The following is a 19,837-nucleotide window of genomic DNA, read 5'->3' on the forward strand; positions in this document are numbered from 1 at the left end:
GTATACACACCTGGGATTAAGGAGTATCACAAGCTAATTTATCTGGGTTTCTTCATATGTGACTGTGGAACTTCCTAGACCTGCTGACACACAGGCTGAAAAAGGAGAAGCAGGCTTGCAATCTTGATTTTTCAATAAACAGAAACAAAACCGTATTTGGCCGTGTTTTCACCTAGTCTTTCCTGTCCTCTTGCTATCAGAGCTCTGCAAAAGGTGACTTTTCTATAGGTGTGCTTTTCAAGGTAAAGAGGTCTGTTTTGCTGGAGCACAACCCTCTTTGCATGTTTTGCTAACGGGACATGTAGCCAACAGGGCGTAATTAGAGTGCAATGAAGAAAATCATTGCGAGGCGATTGTGGAGTTTTCTCAAGAGGCCTTAAAGAAACAGAGGAAAAGCAAACAAAAACTACAGAAGGTCAAACGAGCTTGTTTACCCATATAAGACAAAGTAAAAATAGCTCTACTCACATCAGCACTAAGCACTAAGAATAAGATCCCAGTAAAGATTATAAAAGAGGTAAATGCCACAGGAAGTTTTAAGCTGATTCAGACAGTATGTGTATAACCAGAAATCAAACAATAGAATTCAGGTAGGAGAAACTGAGAGCCTGAGTAAATAGTTCTGCATGGCAAGGGGCTCATCAGCTGAGGAAAGGTTCCATTATTTACACACGGCCGTAACAATATACAAGTACTGCTTCATCAAAGGGAAGAAATTTCATTTCTGCAAACTAAAATTTAAGCATAATGTCCCTAGCAATAGCTTACATCCGAAGAAAAAGATTTATTTTTACTAATGCAAAACAGGTGTTTAAAAAAAATAAATGGAGAAATACAGATTTTAGAAGGGTACCTTGAGATACGCTCTTCTTAAAGTAAAATGCTTTTGTTTAGATTTTGTGTGCTTGCTGTAACTCAGTCCAGCTGTACAATCATAAATCCCCCCATAATGTACTTAACTTCCCTCTCTCAAAGCACCCTGTTCCCCTCCACCAATACCCTTTTATTTAATTATCTAAATATTTGAGCTGAAAGCATTTTTACAAGAATCCATGCATGCAAAACAATTAGGGAATCCCTACAATATGCACACTCTATTAGAAGGATTCTGGATAATGTGTGTCCTAAGTCACCCAATTTTGATGGTTTTTAGCGACCAAAAGAATATTTGAGAGAGAGTATACTTCTGAAATATAAAATAGAAGAACAAGAAACAGGTATTATAATCGAGTCATAACTGAAAACAAAAATGCGTATCTGATATTTAGCACTTTTTATTAAGGACTACAGGGATAGCTCTTGTCAAGTAAACACTGTTTCCTTCCGATGTTCAAAGCTGACATTTTTATCTCATAAGTATATAGCTGAAAATGCAAATGCTCAAAACTGCTGAGTTAAAATAGATAAAATGACATAATTCCCTAATCCTTTTGAGTTTTAAATTCTACGTAGGAGCAGAAGATAGCTTGTTTTCCTATCTTTGCTTTTTACTAAGAATTCCATTGAGTGAAATTTGCTTATTAAATTATTAGAGGTACCAAAAAGAGTAAAATTAAACATAAAATGTCTACACTGAAAAAAAAAGATAAATCAGATTTATATACAGCATCTGCAACAAATTTGAGGTACTGGTAGGCCTTCAAGGTTCCACGCTGTAATTTAAAAACCACACATGCACGCACACACACACATATACAGAGTTAAAGATTCAAATTACTATTAAAAATGTACCTTTTGAAAAAATTAAAAACACTTCTGAAGGTGGTACTAACTTTGATGTGGCCATGTTACCAGAATGTTTTGGTACTTGAGGGCAAAATAATAACTTAGTAGCGTGTAATTAGTAGAAGAACATCTAAGCATGCAAAAAAAATTATTTTTAAATACAGAATGACAGAGTAACAATATTAACATTTTTAATTTAAGCATAGGGCAAAACGTACAAATTCTCCGGGCAGCACATTCACATATGTACATAAAATTTTTATTTACTAGAACTCTCTAGCTCAATATCCTTTCTTCGTTTTTGACCTACATGACTCGAACGAGTAGAATGCATTTACTGCATTTAAAGTTTTGTAAGTGATCTTAAAACTTCCTATAGGTAGAGAAAATTTAAACTGACTTCATCTTATTTTCACTTATAAACTTTAAGACTTTACATCAGAATATATCTTGCCAGTTCTTCTTTGCCAGCGCTACATAAATATTTGAGAAAACCGAGGTACGAATAATAAATAGTGAGATATGCTTACTATTATGGCTGAGCTGTTGGCAACCCCATCAGAATGTCTCAGTGCCCTAACCTGACTTAGTGGGAGCACCAGGAAAGTGGATACAGGAAAAATACTCTTCAAAAAATAATCTATTCAAAAACATCAAATTAAAAAAAAAAAAGCATACCTCTACAGTAGAGAAGTTGGTTTAGTGAAGAAAGCAAATAGCTTAAATTTACACATTGCTCCATACTGAGTTAAAACTAACTCTCTTAAAAAGAGCCAAAGCTAATTCAAAAGTTTTACCACAGTCTTGGTCAAATTAAGCTATTTTCTTTCAAGATTATATTTCAAAGATTTAAATATGAAGCCTGGGACTCTTGGTCCTTTGCACCAAATCTATGATTCTATTATCTAAGGAAACATGAATTATAGTTATTAACAATTTATTTTTCTATAAAGTTAAAAAACTTTAATCAGAGAGATCAGAGACCAAATCAATATGATTTACCATATTTCAATAATGCTCACACTGATTAATACTTAAATATTTCCTCGTAATTTTTAAGCACTAATAAAATATTACACACCTATATATATATATATATATATACACACACACATATATATGTAGGGTTTTAATACTGCAGGAGCGTGAGAGAATTAAATAAAACACCAAATTACTAAAGGCACATGACCAAGTTATAAGTTATCCCCATCACATGCCCCCACCCGGCTGACACCCCCCCACCTCCTCCCCAAACACACTCATATCAATGAGCTTAACAAAAACATTTTCATCAAAATAACTAATAAGAAAAACAGAACAGTGACCACTGTCGCCATTAAACACAGTTCAATCAGATGGCTTGAAAACTGTATATATAGGAAAGTAAGAATCCCATTATTAAAATTTCAACACATCTACACGAAGTCTGAAAGCTTCGGAGAAAAGTTAGTTTTCGGTTGTTAATTAGCAGTGGCAACGGGAGCTTTCTTAAAGCTGAATTTATTTTTAAAGTGTGCATTCTACATCTTTAAAACCGAGAAGAGGATTATAGAAATCAGAAACTTTTAAAAGTGTGTTTGAATGCAGTAATTCAAGAGTTTATACCAAACCTTTTATTCTATGGCTTGACTAAAGGAATTTAAATTAGGGAAACCCAAACGGCTTCAGTTTAAATGGATATTGATGGAGAAGTAAACATTTGGGTACATTTTAAAATAAAGATGAAATGGTAAAGTGCCTTCAAGCTAAACATATTTAAAATAATAAATAGCAGGTAATGAAAGATGGATCCTTATAAGGAATGGGGGAAAAAAAATCCCGGCAATGAATCAACACAAGGACCCTTATTAATCGTGGTGTTTTGTTGGAAGCATTTTTCTAATTGACACTGAATTAGCATTTACTATCCCAGAGAGAGTTCTCTGTGGCAAACACTTTAATGGGGGTTGTCTGATGGCTTTGGCGCGTATTAGAGGTGTAACAAAACAGATTTAGTGAGCACGGTTAGCTGCGGCCATGCAAAAGCAGCACCACCAAAGAGCCCTCCTCCTCACCCACAGAACAGGCTCTGCGTGAAGTTCTTGCCCTTGACTAATATATTAGGTCCTCTAAAACAATACATTAATTATGCATTCACCGTGAGTTCAGACACTGTGCTTAATGTGATTAGTGCTGCCGTCTACCCTACTTAAGTACTGACATGTATTTTAAAGACTGAAAGTGAACTAACTGGATGCCTTCTACTACCCAGAACATTAGCTGTGAAGTCTTCTCAGGGATCTTAGATACAAAAAGGTGAATACACATAGGCCTCAACCACTCATACTTGTAGGAGTCCTGGTTCAGTTCTTTAAACCCACGGGCATCTCCCTTTGTAATCCGTACCCAAATTTATTTGCCTCTCAAAAGAGCTGCATTTCATCCGCTGGCTCTGAATACTGGCCTCTGAGTATGTTTTAAATTTTACAATGTGGTTTTCGGGATTCAAGTAAAAATTTATTTTTCAACAGCCCCAGTGTTTCCCTCTCAGTGGCAGGGAAGGCCCTTGATACTGCATGAGGCTACTTCAGTGAAGAGCAAATTTCACACTGCAAACGTTACAAACGTTACAAACCTCAACTTCCTTTCTAGACTGTTGCAGGAGTCCGTAACATTTTTATTAATAAGATGACAATGGTGGGCAAGAAGGCCATGCTGTCCCTTCCTGTCAGCTGTGGGACTGCAGCCTTCTAATTCAGAGCCTCCATGAAATGTTCCAACTGGAGGTGACAGGGTAAAAACATTCCTGTAGTTATTTTACCAACGCGCGTTCATCGGTGACAACCTGTGTAAACACATTTAAAGACGAAGTTCACATTTCATTGTTCACATTTCGGGGGGAGGAACCCAAGCGGCATCTCATAAATCAGTTTGTCACCTGCTCTTACTGGCCATTCTCTATCTCAAACTGAAGTGAAAACACACAATGCAAGAGGAAAAAGAAGATTTAAATAATTTTACACAAAAAGGAACGTTTCTAAAATTGCAGGATATGTGTTTCAAGCTTAATTTATAAAATGATGGTGACTCGCCACGGAACAAATGATACCCAACACTTGCCTCGGATTCGCACAGCACGAAAACACCTAACCCCCACCATCCCTCCTTAGGGTGGGAACGAAGACTTTCACATTTCGACAGGTCAAGAAACCAAAGTGCAGGGGGAAAGCTGAGGAAGCTGAGGAGGGCTCTCTGCACTGGACCACCGAGGGCAAGAACATGACAGGTCATTTTTTCCCTCTTTATGTAATTCCCACAAGTAATCACCTAACAACCGGGTGTTATGAAATGAATACACCATCTTAATTATCAAGAGGCCCATTAACAAATTACATGTGCACATGAACTGTGAGAACAAATCCACACCAACAAAGAACAGCAGGACTAGCCACAGCACACCCGAGCTCTAATATTTGAACAGAATAAGAAAAATAACCAACTTCGAATTGTCCTGCGGAAATTTTACTTTAACCTCTGAATTCCATGTTAATGGAAATCAGGAAAAATCCAGAATGGGGCTTCTTGTCGACTATTCTTAGGATAGGGCTCTACTTCGCGGCAACTATCCCCCACCTCTCTGTCCTGGGAGAAATGACAATGAAGGGTCATGAACCCTAAATATAGCTCTAAAGCGTGCATTCACAATTCACAAAGTTTAGACAAAGCAGATCTTGCCAGCACCAGAAAAGAGCTGCGTGCGTCTAACAGAGTGGTCATCCTGCAATATTGGATGCAACAGCTAACCTATTTATAGCTGGGCTGAGCAGAAAGTTAAGAGGCAGGTACCTGATTTATTCTTTAGAGACCCACTGTCAAGCCACGGGAGTGAGAAATGTGAAACTAACCACCATGCAATCAACTGTAACTGTTGTAAACATTTTATCTGCTTTTAAGTAACAAGAGGCAAGCTTAGTTTCACAGCTGGGTACTACTAATAGGGAACACTGAGGAAAGGGAAAAGTACTTGATCCTGGATGCAAACATGTCTCTGTCTGAACATCATATGGTTTGACTTAAAACGGACTGATTAAAGATACTTAAACTACTCTTGCACATAAATTGCGCACACCTGTTGTTCTTATATTGGTCATATTGGCAGCCCCTCCACGCCCCTGTGAGCCTGAGAACACTGTCCGTGGACAGAGAGCCGCTTCGCGGTTGCCTCACACGGGAGGAGCCGGGATTTATTAATCAATTTCACAGTTTCTTCGGGGAACATTATTTACATTAAAATGTAATACCAAATAGACCACAGAAATAACATTTATGTTCTCCATTTAATGCCTTCCATTATAAACTGCCTTCCTAATTTTATGATTTGTGTTTACACAAATTACACAAAAAATTGTGTAATTTTTTTTCTTTTTAATCAGACAAATTAGTTTCATGTGTTTCCATTATGCTCCAGGCTACTTTATCCACAACTGGGGGGAAATCTGGAATTCTTAGAGAAAGTTTTAATTTTCACAACTATTGCCTACGTGAGTCCATTCTAGTCATATAATCTCAAGAAAAGTATTCAGTTAATGCTGCTGAGAAGAGATTTATGATCTGGAGATCGAGATTCATTACCGCAGACTCTGAATCTACAGCTTAAAGAGAAATTCTGGGAATCACTTCCCCAGATCAGAAGTCTACTGCGTGAGCCAACAGAAGAACCAGTAGGTTCAGTGATAGAAGAAATGGATTCTGAGTTTGAGCTTTGGTACAAGACAAGGCCTCTGAGCCTGTTTCCTACTGTGCTCACTTGGTGACCCCACATACCTCAACCTACTGTGCCCACTTGTGACCCCATGTACCTCAAAGATCTGCCACAGGAAATAGCTCTGTAAACTGTGAAGTGCTTGGAAATGCAAGGCATTACAGTACGAGTCTCACTCCTCCGCTTCTCTCCACACCCTCTAAGATGTCCTTTGGTTCTACTACTGAATGGACGTGGCTTCAGCTCTCAAGCCCTTTCTCTTTTTCTTTTTTCTATTTATTTCAAGATTTTATTTCTTTATTTGAGAGGGGGAGAGAGCGAGAGAGCGAGCGAGCACGAATCTGGGGGAGGGGCAAAGGGAGAGAGAGAGGCAGGCTCCCCACTGAGCAGGGAGCCCGATGTGAGGCTCGATCCCAGGACCCCGGAAGCATGAACTGAGCCGAAAGCAAACGCTTAACCAACTGAGCCACCCAGGCGCCCCTCTCAAGCCCTTTTTCAACCAGGTCCACTCCACATAGAGGCAACTCCCCCAGAGGCAAAATCATGAAAGATATTAATTTAACATGGTTTCCTGGAGCAACGGTATTTTGGCCAATGGATCAGTCCAGTACCAATGTCCAGTACCTTGGCTTTTGGGATGACTAAGGAACGGGGCAGTATATCTTACGGCAATGAGCAGGCCGAGTCTCTCCAGGATCACAGCGCCATTCACCACCTGGCAGGACCTCTTTCAGTTGGTCAAGGGCATTTTTCTTCCTCAATCTCAACACAGTCACTGCCACCCACCAAGACTTCAGTCAGCCTGGCACCTAGGAAAATCTCGGGCTACTGCGAGGAGCTAGAACACAGAGGCAAGACAAGCCTTAAAGCATCAAGCAGAAAACGTCACAGGAACAGGTGAAATCCAAAAATCTGATGGCAAAAGGAAGGGAAGAATCGGAATAGACACTGTGAGTGAAGGTTTGGTCAAACAAGGTTAGACATCAGGGGGTTACGTCGGAGGCCAGACACAAAGAGCTCAAGAGTCATATAAAAACTGGAATGACTTCTAGCTCTGCCATTTGCCCAAATGATCTTAGGCAAAGCACTTAACTTCTCTGGGCATCCTTCTCCTTCATGGTCAAGTTGTGAAACCAACGCCTAGGAAGATAAAATCAGATGACGTATGTAAAGTGCCTTGTGACCTAAAGCGATGCTCTCTATTATCATCATCAAATGATTATGGTTATTTACAGAGTGGCTGAGCCAGAAGCAGGGGAATCAGTGAGTTGCCCAAGGCACAAACCTGGAGGGCTTACCTGCGGTGAGCAGAGCCAAAAGGGAAGTTCAAAGCATAACCCACTTGACTAGGAACCAGAAGATAAAGAAGACTGGGAGGAGAGAGGACCACCTGGCCAGTGTGCAGACGCAGAGCCCCGGGGACTCCTTGATGAAGGCACAGAGCGCTAATGCTGTTCCAGCAGAAGCAGGAACCGACCCAATGGAACCAATCTAGTCACAGATCAGATAGAAGGTGGAGGCAGATTATCAGGCACATACGTGACAGAAAAGGGTCATGTGTGGACTGGAAAAGGGAGCAGCTCTCTGTTTACAACTCTGATAATGGTAAGATTTCGACTCTGGTGAGATCAGGTTTCACACGCTTCAAGGATGTACAGAAAGACACACAGGAGTTTCCTCTTGCAAGAGACAGACCGCTGACCATCTCACCCAATCCTTCAGCAAATTGGACAAGTGTCAATAAAAAAAACGTCTAAGGGAGAAAAATCACCCCAAAGGAAAGACTGGAAGCAACAGGTTGGGTTTATTCTCCATGGATACCGCCACTGTCATCTGACCAGCAACTAAAGAAAGTTCCTGGTCCCACCACTACCAACGCAGAGCTTAAAGTAAGAGTAAGAATCTCTAAGAAATGATCATTAGCCAAGTTTGTTTTACTTGTAATACACCCAAATTTTAACATTTTTGAAATTTCTAGGTAGCAACAAGTTCGAGAATTAATTAATGGAATAAGCGAGAACTAGAAATTTAAATAGAAAGTTTGGCATTTCTAAAAAAAAAAATTTTTTTTTTTCAGTTTCATGAAAAACCACTGCTAATACCTCTTCACAAAAGTCCCGGAGAAATACTTTCTCTCACCAGTCTTATTTATAATTGTATCAAATTTACTTGATTTTCACTCCTTAAAAAAAAAAACTTTACCAAAGAAACCACGATAAACTACAAAAAGTAGGCTAGCGTGGATTCGGAAAGACCACAGATGGCAGGTTGTATTTTGGTTTCACTGGGTGACAGTGACTGGTCAGAGCAGAGGTGTTTGCACCCTGACGTGTTCTCGAAGAAGAGGACACGGATCACAGAATGCAGGCTACCACCCAGGCCAACGTGTGCATCTGCACAGTAATAAAGTCAGAGCTCAAAGTCAATTAACTTTCTCAGAAGGAAGGCCCCCTTTTTCCCCTGAAATTCATTTCCTCTTCCTTACTATCACCATCATTTCTGCGTTTCCACTGCCTGCACTTACAGGGGCTGTGGTAATCATACCCTCCAGGGTCAACGTGTCTCCAAGCTTTTCCTGTGTCAATGGCTCTTTATTTCCTCCTGAATTAAATCTGACCTCCTACCAGGCAATTTTGATACTCAACAATATGGCTCCAGTCTTATGGCCATTTACTTCCTTTCTGCAACCCGACATTCTAGGTCCTTCCATACCATACACATGCATGTTTGCATATGTGCTTTCTAGCGCCCGTTTGGGCTCAGGGTATTTCTTCTGACCGAAACCATCTGATCATCTTCAAAATCAATGCACCCTCTCCTTTGGAAGCCTGCCCTAACTCTTTCCACCGTGAGAGAGAGAATCTTTCTTCTATGATATCCTACATCGCTTCATTTCCCTTATGTACTTTCTATGCTCAACTGCAGTTACCTGTGTATACAGCTCACATCCCACTAGGTTGCAAGAGTAGAAATAATGTTCTATTTACCTGTCTCCAATAACAGCACATGATACAGGCAGATACTACTATACTGTCTCCATTTTACAGATGAAGAAACCAAAACAAAGAAAGGTTAACTAATTTGCCCCATGTCACACACCTCCACTCACAGCTGTGGTCTTAACCATCATGCTATCTAGCTTCTCTATCAGGACACTGCCAACTGTTGGAACTCATGATTATTTTCACTTTCATGTTGATTATTGGGCTGCTTAAAGCCGAAGTGGCTAAGCTGGGTCCACTATAGCAACGGGGCAGGGTACTGAGATATGAACCCCTAACCGTTAACCTTGCTTCTGGCTTAAGTTTCGCAATTTATTATTTTTTCCTCGTCATGGTTCTTAGAAAGTATCTGGGAATAAATATATGTAATTTTTTTAATGGATGTCATATTCATTCCTGTTGATAACAGAATTCAGATCATAAAGCACGAAATCAAAGGTGAGATGAAGTGCAACTGGCTGAGGCAGGCACAATATAAAAAGGGAGCTGGAAGATACAAACGAATAATTTTAAAACTATCATTACAGAACTAAAATCGGCACTAGAAACATTAAAGAACGAAATCCACTGTGAAGGAAATCAGTCATCGGCAGAGTGAGTGTGACACCACGCGCAGAATCCAGAAAGACAGAGGAAAAGGAAACACGACCAACACCTGAACGGGAAGACGGAGTGTTACAGAGATCTTGATTCTCCGCATCCTAACTTCTGTACTGCGGGCAATCTAAGCTTAATAGATATGAAGCCATCAGCTGGAGAGACCCAGCCTGGACAAGCCTGGGGACGCGATTCCAGAGGGCGTGGTCTTCACTCATCATTTCCCTGTGAAGTGTCCCACACTCGCCACCTGTCACCTCTTTTTTTTTATTTTTTTATTTTCTGATGGTCACACATCTGCCTGTATCGTGAGCAGCAGGTGGGACACTTCCAGCAGTGGGTCAAGAAATTAATTTACAGGGCGCCTGGGTGGCTCAGTTGGTTGGGCGACTGCCTTCGGCTCAGGTCATGGTCCTGGAGTCCCAGGATCGAGTCCCGCATCGGGCTCCCTGCTCGGCGGGGAGTCTGCTTCTCCCTCTGACCCTCTTCCCTCTCGTGCTCTCTGTCTCTCATTCTCTCTCTCTCAAATAAATAAATAAAATCTTTAAAAAAAAAAGAAATTAATTTACAAAAGCAGGGATTCGGGGAAGCTGCCTGGTCAGAGCCCTCGGGAGCTCACGCACAGATGCCAACACAGAGGAGCAGGAAGGGAACTCCTGTAGGTATCTCCCGAGGGGCCTCTGTAGTTACCCCGAGTGTACCTGGTGGAGGTCACCTCATACACGCAGAACCAGGTGGCGAAGAACATGCCAGTGGCCAACAGGACCACGGTCAATGGGGGAAGACAGCGGGGTTCACTGGGCTGGTGTACCTGCTTGTGACCTCGAGCTCCATTTGGCGGAGGACAGGGTCATCTACCACCCCGCCACGGGGATAACACACCGGCCACTGCATCACCCTCTACTTCTCTTTCCAACCTGGCTTCCCATGGTTACTGTCCTGCACCACTCCTTCAAGTGCCATTCACTCTGACCCCACGTGAACGACATCTTCTGGAATTCTGCCCCACTGTGGGCCCGTGGCCTCCGCATCCAACGCACTACCGAAACAGCTCTTCCTAAGGATCACCAATGATCTCCTCATCACCATCTCCAAGAGACTTTCTTAGTCTCCAGCCCACTAACCTCCGGCAGCACTCTATACAACTGTCCACCGCCCCCTCTGCTTCTGTGGTACCCTGGCCTTCTTCCTAAGTGTCCTTTGCAAGGTTATTCTCTTCCACGTGCCACGAAATAGGGTGGCTCCTCAGGGCTGGGACGGAGCCCGCTGACCTCCCTCATGTCCGCAGCTACAATGACCACCTCTATGCAGGTGACTCTCAAATTTCCAACTGCAACACATTTTCTGTTCTGACTTCCAGACCCTAAATATCCATCTGTCTACTTGACATTTCCTCTTGGCTACACTGAAGGCACCTCAAACTCAACATTTCCAGACTGGACTCAACAGTCCTTCCAGCAAATCTAGATCCTCTCTGAGTAGTGAAAGGTGGTATCACCACCCACTTGATTTTACAAGCTACACTCCAGGAGTCATGCTTGACAACTTCTCTCCCCTTTTTCTCCACTGCTTATCAGTCTGTAAGGACTATTCATTTACTCTCTTAAAAATCTCTCAAATTTGCCCCCTCTAGCACCACCCTGGTGTAAGCTATCACCACCTCTTGCCTAGAGTGTGGCAAAGCCTCCTGGCTGTTCTGTGTCCATTCTGGCTCAAATAACAAATTCAATCAGGTTATCTCTCACCGCTAACGCATGACAATGGCTTCCAAATGCTCTTCCAAAAAAGAAAAAAAAAAAACCTAACATAGCCCCTAAGACCATACACCACACAGTCTGATCTCTGTCCTCTTACGCAGCCTCATTTCCCTCCGTGTCCCTGTCCCTGTCCCTGTGCCTTCACGGTGCTCTCAGTATTCTAAACCACACTCCCTTCTGCCCTGGGGCCTGTGCACGTTATTCACTCTGCCTAGAACCTTGTTCCTCCCAATTTGCCTGGTAAACTCAACTCATCTGTAGGATCTCAGCTCCAGCATCATTTCCATCACTTTTACCAACTCAAATAGTACCAGCAGTATCTCTCATTTGCAGCACTCACTAAAGCATCTTCTAATTTTCAAACAGTACTTGCGATTATTTAATTTCTGTCCGCCTCCTTACTCCCCACGAGGCATTAGGTCCACTGAGAGGAAAGATCGTGTCTGTTTCTTGCTTACCGCTGTGAATGCTGTTGCCTAGTGACTGGTAATATATAATAGGCGCTCAGCTGAAGACAAAATAGTAGAACATGAGTTGAATACATGAGCCAACTGCCTCACTAAAGCAAACATTACAGACTTCTACAAAATATGGGAAGTGGGACTGGGAGATAAAACACTTCAGGGCAGACGAACAGACTCGACCATCAAGGTAGGTGGGAGAAATGTATGCACTGTGGCAAACCACAGGAGCGGAGAGGAGGATTGGAGCATCAAGCCCTGTAGCCTCAAGTAAATACTGCACCATCTGCAGTGGTGGAAAGGCCCACCCCTGAATACGCCTGAGGTCAAGGCTGAATAAACAGGAGAACAAAAACAGTAGGACTGACAGACGTCCCAACAGAAAAGGTGGGAAGCAGCAGAATGTAAGGTCAAAAACAAATCCTACTAGGAACAAAAAAAAAAGTAAATTCTGGAAAGCATTTGTTTTTTACTCTCATGGCCATAAAAGAAGGACCAAAGGAAGATAGACCACATACTTGTATGGGAGAAAAAAAGCTGCCTGAGCACAGGCAGGTATAAAAAGAAAATGGTTGACAAATGAAACTATTTTAAATAAACTAAAAATTTAAGAGCTAAGAAAGCTGTGGAATGCTCTCAAAAAAAAGGAAAGATATAAGCTCTAAATTTTAGCAATTGCATTTTACTAAAACATATAGCGTGAGCCAACAGGACAAAATTGGCATATTTGATTCTTATATGTGCTTTTCTCCCTTATATTTTAACGTTTCTGAAACTGGAATTCATCTTCAGATTGATTAGGAGATCTAATGCTGTTCAGTGTTCTATTAGGACCTTTCTGTCCTTGAGTGATAACAAATCTTAAAATCTAAAGAAATTAAGACTAAAATCTAAGAAACGCTCTTGGATAAGAAATAGTGCAAAGATACCTCTGAAACAAATAATACATTAAATGTTAAAAAAAAAGAAAAAGAAGAAGATAGCAGGAAGGAAAAAATGAAGGGGGGGAAATTGGAGGAGGAGATGAACCATGAGAGACGATGGACTCTGAAAAACAAACTGAGGGTTCTAGAGGGGAGGGGGGCGGGGGGATGGGTTAGCCTGGTGACGGGTATTAAAGAGGGCACGTTCTGCGTGGAGCACCGGGTGTTATACGCAAACAACGAATCATGGAACACTACATCAAAAACTAATGATTTAGTTATAATAGATAATGTATATATGTATAATAGATAATAGATAATGTACATTTAGATAATGTAATGTATGGTGATTAACATAACATAATAAATAAAATAAACAAATAAACAAATAAAATAAAATAAAATAAATTAAAAAAATAAAATAATTGCAATAAAAAAAGAAATAGTGCAAAGATGTATACTTTCCTCAAATAAATTTAGTGATACAACGTAGTTCTAATTAAAATCCCAATTTTTCTTTTTAAGGACTTCAAAACAATGATTCAATCTGAAACAATTAACTAATGAGAAGCACCACAGAAGTCTTGAAAAAGAAACGCACTGCAGGAAGCCTCGCTCTCCCAGATATTCAAGTGTAGAGTAGAGATACACTACTTAACAGGGTGTGGTTCTGGAAACAGACATCAATCCAGAGTATATAGGAATGTAGCTCTTACAAGAGTGGCATTTCTTCCTAGGATAAGAAGCTGACAATTTAAAACCAAAGCAGGTTAAGTCCATACCCCACAACGTATTTTTGAAAAGAATCCACACATTAAGATCTAAGGTCTTTCTAATTATTCTTCTCAAGGAAGAAGCCATCATAAAATGACAGTTTTGAATATTTAAAAATGTAAGGCTTGAATATACAGGCTTGAACAACACAGGGGGGAGGGGTGCTGACCTCCAGCACAGCCAAAAATCCACCTTCAACTTGACTCCCCAGAAGCTTAACTATGGACCAGAAGCCAACTTCTTCACGACATCAATAGTAGATGAACACATTCTGTATGTGGTATGTATTACGAATTGTATTCTTCTTCTCACGACTTAAAAAAACAAAATGAGTTGCTAGTGTGAAGAAACAGAATCGGGGGCTGGGTGGCACAGTGTTCACATGGGCCTGGAGGGTTTCAGCAGAGGGGGGATGTGATCCCACTTATGTTTTAGAACATACCCTGAATGTTGTGCTGAGAACCAACTGGAGAAGGCCAAGGCAGAAGGAGCCACACCAGTTAGGTGGTTATTACAATAACCCAGGTAAGGGGGACGCCTGGGTGGCTCAGTTGGTTAAGCATCTGCCTTCAGCTCAGGTCATGGTCCCAGGGTCCTGGGATCGAGTCCTGCATCGGGCTCCCTGCTCAGTGGGGAGTCTGCTTCTCCCTCTGCTTGGCGCTCCCCCTGCTTGTGCTCTCTCTCTAAAATAAATAAATAAAATCCTTAAAAAAAAAAAAAAAAAAACCCAGGCGAGGCACAATAGTCCTGGCAATGTGAAGATTATAAGAATTGGCTGGAAAGTTCAAACATCCTCCAGCCACTCCCCACAACCCCTGCGGGTGTGTGTGTGTGTGTGTGTGTGTGTGTGTGTGTGTGTGTGTGTGTGTGTGTGTGTGCCGTCACCATAATTTCCTGGAGGACTGAACGTGGGGTCTGAAAGAACATTGGGGATCACGAAAGACTCCAAAATCTCTGACCTGCAGCCATCACATAGGATTGGTTAACAGGAGCTGAGAGGCAGTCCGAGCAGGTTCGAGGTAAAAGATCGGGAGTTTGGTTTCAGAAGTTACATTTCATTTTATGTTGCATTAATCACCATACATTACATCATTAGTTTTGAATGTAGTGTTCCATGATTGTTTGCTCCATGCAGCACGTGCCCTCCTTAAACCCATCACCAGGCTAACCCATCCCCCACCCCCTCCCCTCTAGAACCCTCAGTTTGTTTTTCAGAGTCCATCGTCTCTCATGGTTCGTCTCCCGCTCCGATTTCCCCCCCCTTCATTCTTCCCCTCCAACTATCTTTTTTTTTTTAAACATAGATTGCATTGTTTGTTTCAGAGGTACAGGTCTGACAGGAGAGGTGGGTGGGGGATGGGTGAAAAAGGTGAAGGGGATTAAAAGAACACCGATGGTGATGGCGGTGAGCACAGAGTCATGGACACAACGGCTCAATCATTAGATTGCACACCTGACACTAAAATAACAGTTTGTTACCTATACAGGAATAAAAAAGTTAAGGAAAAAAAAAAGAAGTTACATCTCAGTTACCCTGCAGAAATCCAAGTGGAGCCACTGGGTAGATAGTAGGATATATAGAGAGTCCGGGTTTCTATATCTCCCACCTAAGTTCTCTGTAATGAAGTTTCTTTCTTTTTTATTTTTTTTTAAAAGATTTTATTTATTCATTTGACAGAGAGAGGGAGCACAAGCAGGAGGAGCTGCGGAGGGAGAGGGAGAAGCGGACTCTGAGCTGAGCAGGGAGCCCATGTGGGACTCAATCCCAGGACCCTGGGATCATGACCTGAGCCGAAGGCAGACGCTTAACGACTGAGCCACCCGGGCGTCCCTGTAATGAAGTCTCTGACAAGGAAATGTATCACTGGCCTGTGTTTTCACTATTTGTCATAATTAACAGAGAACACATAACTCATAACAGTTATCTCCAAATCACTTTGGAAGACCAATTAATGAAGAATAATTTTTAAAAACCTTCAAATGACAAAGGAGATGAAATAAATACACAATTTTGTTTAGTATCGTGTGAAAGAACCTACTTTGCCGTCGTAGATAACTTTTACGCTTTTACGTCATTCACTTTAGCTGAATTATTTCTGCTTGCTTAGCATTACCCAATTTTAATTTCACTTGTTTCATTACGATCTCAATGCTAATCTTTTCAAAAATGACTAATAAATTTCCCAGAAAATTTGCACAAACAATGGATTATCTTCCTCTTTACCTTGTAAAATGTAATTTCATTTTTAAATAATGGCTTCCATGAAGTTAGAATAACAAAGGAACAATGTTTATTTAGGCTCTTTTAACCCGGGAACATAGGTTCTCATTTGCTGACTCATTTTCCCATTCATTTATTCAACAGCCATTCACCAAGTGCCAGGGAGTTAGGTAAATAAAATATGTCCTTTTAGCCAAAGAGGGGCTCAGAGGCCAGTGGACCCTGCAGATCTGTAAAAACATAATGTGCTATTTAATAAATGTTGCAACAGGGAAACAGACGAGGAACTCTGAGATCAGAGTAGAATGTGTCAAAACCCAGAAAAGGTTAAGCCTGGTGTAACACACAAATTTATGGAAAACAAGGGCTAAACAAATATTGGTTTAAGTGACCTTAGTGCAGAAGGTTAAATATAACTCACAAGGGAATGTTTTTGTGCTATACCACTTACTGATCTAATAACCAAACTTAAAGAGCTTCCATCTTAGGTGTTTTCTACCGAACAGCTAACAATTACACATGACTGTAGTTCTACCAAATGACTGAACAGTATCCCTCAGACACCTAAGCGTGGCCAATTGAACAAGGAGGCCATTACACCGAGGTGGTTCTAACACCTTAGCAGCTAGGACAGAAGCAAACCAAAACCTGAGCCTGAAACGCCTCAAGGTTAAGAAAGAAAAACCCAAGGGCAACCAATCACAAACAGCCAACTTTCCCAAATAAGGCAACCGCTTAAGCTACAGCCAATCAAATAATTTCCCAAATAATTTCCCTGCTTTGCTTCCCCGTCTCTTTCCTGGCTCCTGTCCGTAGTACGCTCCTAATCACTTCTGGTTTGGTGCTGCCCGATTCAAATCTATTGTTGCTCAAACACACTCTTCAAGATTTTAAGATGCCTCAGTTTATCTTTTTGCACCTCGTTTATAGAGCAGTGGAGCGTCAATGTCACCTGCTGGCAGCTTGAGATACTTTGTAGTAAAACATCAACGGCCTATTCAGGAATATTTCTTTGATCAACGAATTATTAAAAATGAATGCTGAATTCGTTACTATTACATTCCCCTATGCCGACATTTAGAAAGCAAATTAAGAATTCTACGGTCAATTACGATTTAGATTTCAACATACGGAAATGATAAAAGTAAGGGTGAAAAGCAGGATGACAATGAAAATAAGGGTGACGTGTTTGAATTGATTGGATTTTCTCTTCTTGCAAAAAAGAGCAGTGAGTGAAAATTGGCTGTCTAATTCAAGTTGATTTTCTGTTGCTGTTGTTAAAGTTCACGTGAATTTTTTAAAACGATGCCTGGAAAATAATAAAAATACTTAGGATATCGCACTTAACGTGTGTGTAGGCATTTGCGGGGGAAGAAATGGGCTGAGGGGCAGGATGATTAAGAAATGTGGATGACTATTCAAATACTTAAGCCGAGAAATGTATGGATATGGAATGGCATGAAATGTAAATGAAGTTTAGGATCTGGTCTCTTAATTTGACAGCTATTTGACAACTGCGGGATGGAAAGCTGACCTCAGACAACTGCAAATAAATGAGAGACGATTAAGCCAAAGAATTTCACATGGAATGATACAATATACATTGTAGTAACTCCTCACAGGGGAATAGATAAATGCAGGCTGGGATTTTTATTGTCTTTGAAGGTACTGATACTCAATGGACTTAAATTTCACAAAGAGCTATGTGTTACTCTATTACGATTAATGGCACTTTCTGAAACATAACGCGCCAGCGGTGGAGAAATAATTGTAAACACATTTGAAATTTCCAGGTGTTTCTTGAAGTAATTTTTATTTGACCCTCCTCGCCTTTACCTTTTGGATGCTAAAGCTTTACCATCCCCCCCTTTTTTAATTTAAAAATAATGAGCTCCTCCATGGTACAGCTGGAGAAGCCACACAGGGCCAAGAAAGCTAGCAGTTTAATCCACAAAGTACATTTCAGCACCAGGGCTTGATTCTAAGGAAGCTACTGAGATAGTCTGTGCCTCACTCTTCTCGGTGTGGTAAAAATGAGAGAAAACCACATTTCACTATTTAATCATTAAGAATTCTATTTTCAGAACGTAGATCTTTCTTCTTTAAAAAAAAAAAAAACTTTGGTAAATGATGATAAATTATATATCCTATTTCGAAGGCCAGAACTGTGTGTGTGTGTGTGTGTGTGTGTGTGTGTGTGTGTGTGTGTGTTTGGCGGGGGTGGTGGAGGGGGTCTTCCAGGCAAATTTTGTTGTTGTTGTTGAGCCAACATTTAACACTTAAAACTCAGGAAATTTCACATGAAAATCCAAGTGTCCAGCTTGTACTGAAGAAGTCGAGGTTCTAGCACAAGTAAAACATGTAATGAAGAGAGCCGAGAGCCTGCGTCTCTGAAAATGGAAAAAGTCACTGAGGGTGACTAAGATGAGTTCCTTGTGACCAGGGAATAGCTTTAAAAAAAAAACAAATCTCATTTCCAAGGCTTGCCCATAACCATCTTCCAGCAACACTGCTCCCTACAAACACAATTACAGTCCTAGAAAGTCAAGAGTCTGAGGGGGGGTGGGAGGGAGCGTGGGATGGCTAGATCCGCGCCCAGGGAGTCCCTGCCCCACTGCAGGGAGCCAGCAGTAGGAAGCACAAAGTGAGTCACGAGGGCCAAGTGCAGGTCTCCAGGTCGGCCTCCCACCTGGCATCAATCCAGCGGACGCTTCCCCGCGGGAGAGGTCAGGCGTCCCCTGTGTGCCAGAACACACCCCCCCGCCACGGCTGCAATCACACAGTAGGCATCTGTGTGAGTTTTTGACTGATGCCTATTTCTCCCACCAAACAACGGGCAACAGTCATGACTCACGTGTTCATCCATTCACACGCTGAGCTCCTACTGTACCCCAGACAATTTTCTAGGCACTGGGGAACGAACGAAGGATAAAACCAGGGCTCTGCTCTCGCGGTGCTGACATTCTAGGAAACAGACAACAACCAGAAAGAATACGCCAGAGGAGAGGGGCAGGAGGGCAGGGGGGAGGCGCAGGCAGAGGGCACAGGGACTGGCAAGACTGCGGCGGAGAGTGCTCGACGTCTGGGGGCTGGCAAGGAAGCAGCCGGCTGGTGTGGGGAGGGCAGGGTGCCAGAGGGAGAAGAATGGAGGCCGAGGCCAGAGCACCCACAAGTAAGGATGCAGGTTTTACTCTAGGCTGACCCATTCGCACTCCTGTGCCACAACCTTCGTTCCATTTGTCCAGTATCTTAATTTTCCCATCACAGAAAACACCACAGATTTTACCACCACTCCGGCTGCACGGGTCCTGTCCTCTCAACTGTCCCTAAGTCTGCACCGCTCCCCTCCTCGCGCCCACTCGTTCACTCTCCTCTGTCTGCCGACCAGCAGCTTCATGGGGCCAGCCCTTCACACGCTTGTTGTCTCCATCCCCTGCCAAAATCTCCTGGGAGCCACTGAGGACTCGCTTCATCTCCCCCTGGATATACCAGGAGAGAGAACAGCAAACCCGGAACCCACCCCCCAAATCCAAGCTGAATTATCATTTCCTTGCCAAGACTCATTCCTTCTTCCGGATCCCCTGCCTCATGGGATGGCCCTCCACCCATGTCCGAAATCGCCTCCACCTGTCTTTT

At 41.9% G+C, this 19,837-nt stretch overlaps 1 protein-coding gene and 1 pseudogene across 1 annotated transcript in view; both read right to left on the reverse strand.

Moving 5' to 3' along the window:
• COX10 (cytochrome c oxidase assembly factor heme A:farnesyltransferase COX10) overlaps positions 1-19,837 on the reverse strand; it is a 126,465-nt gene that overhangs the window by 65,326 nt on the left and 41,302 nt on the right. The window lies entirely within an intron of this gene.
• LOC114197843 (dolichyl-diphosphooligosaccharide--protein glycosyltransferase subunit TMEM258 pseudogene) lies at positions 4,536-10,899 on the reverse strand (annotated as a pseudogene).

Source organism: Eumetopias jubatus, unplaced genomic scaffold (genome assembly GCF_037043125.1).
Source record: "Eumetopias jubatus isolate StellerSeaLion01/CBP00866 unplaced genomic scaffold, mEumJub1_p1.0 scaffold_10, whole genome shotgun sequence".
In the NCBI taxonomy this organism is placed as follows: Eukaryota; Metazoa; Chordata; class Mammalia; order Carnivora; family Otariidae; genus Eumetopias; species Eumetopias jubatus.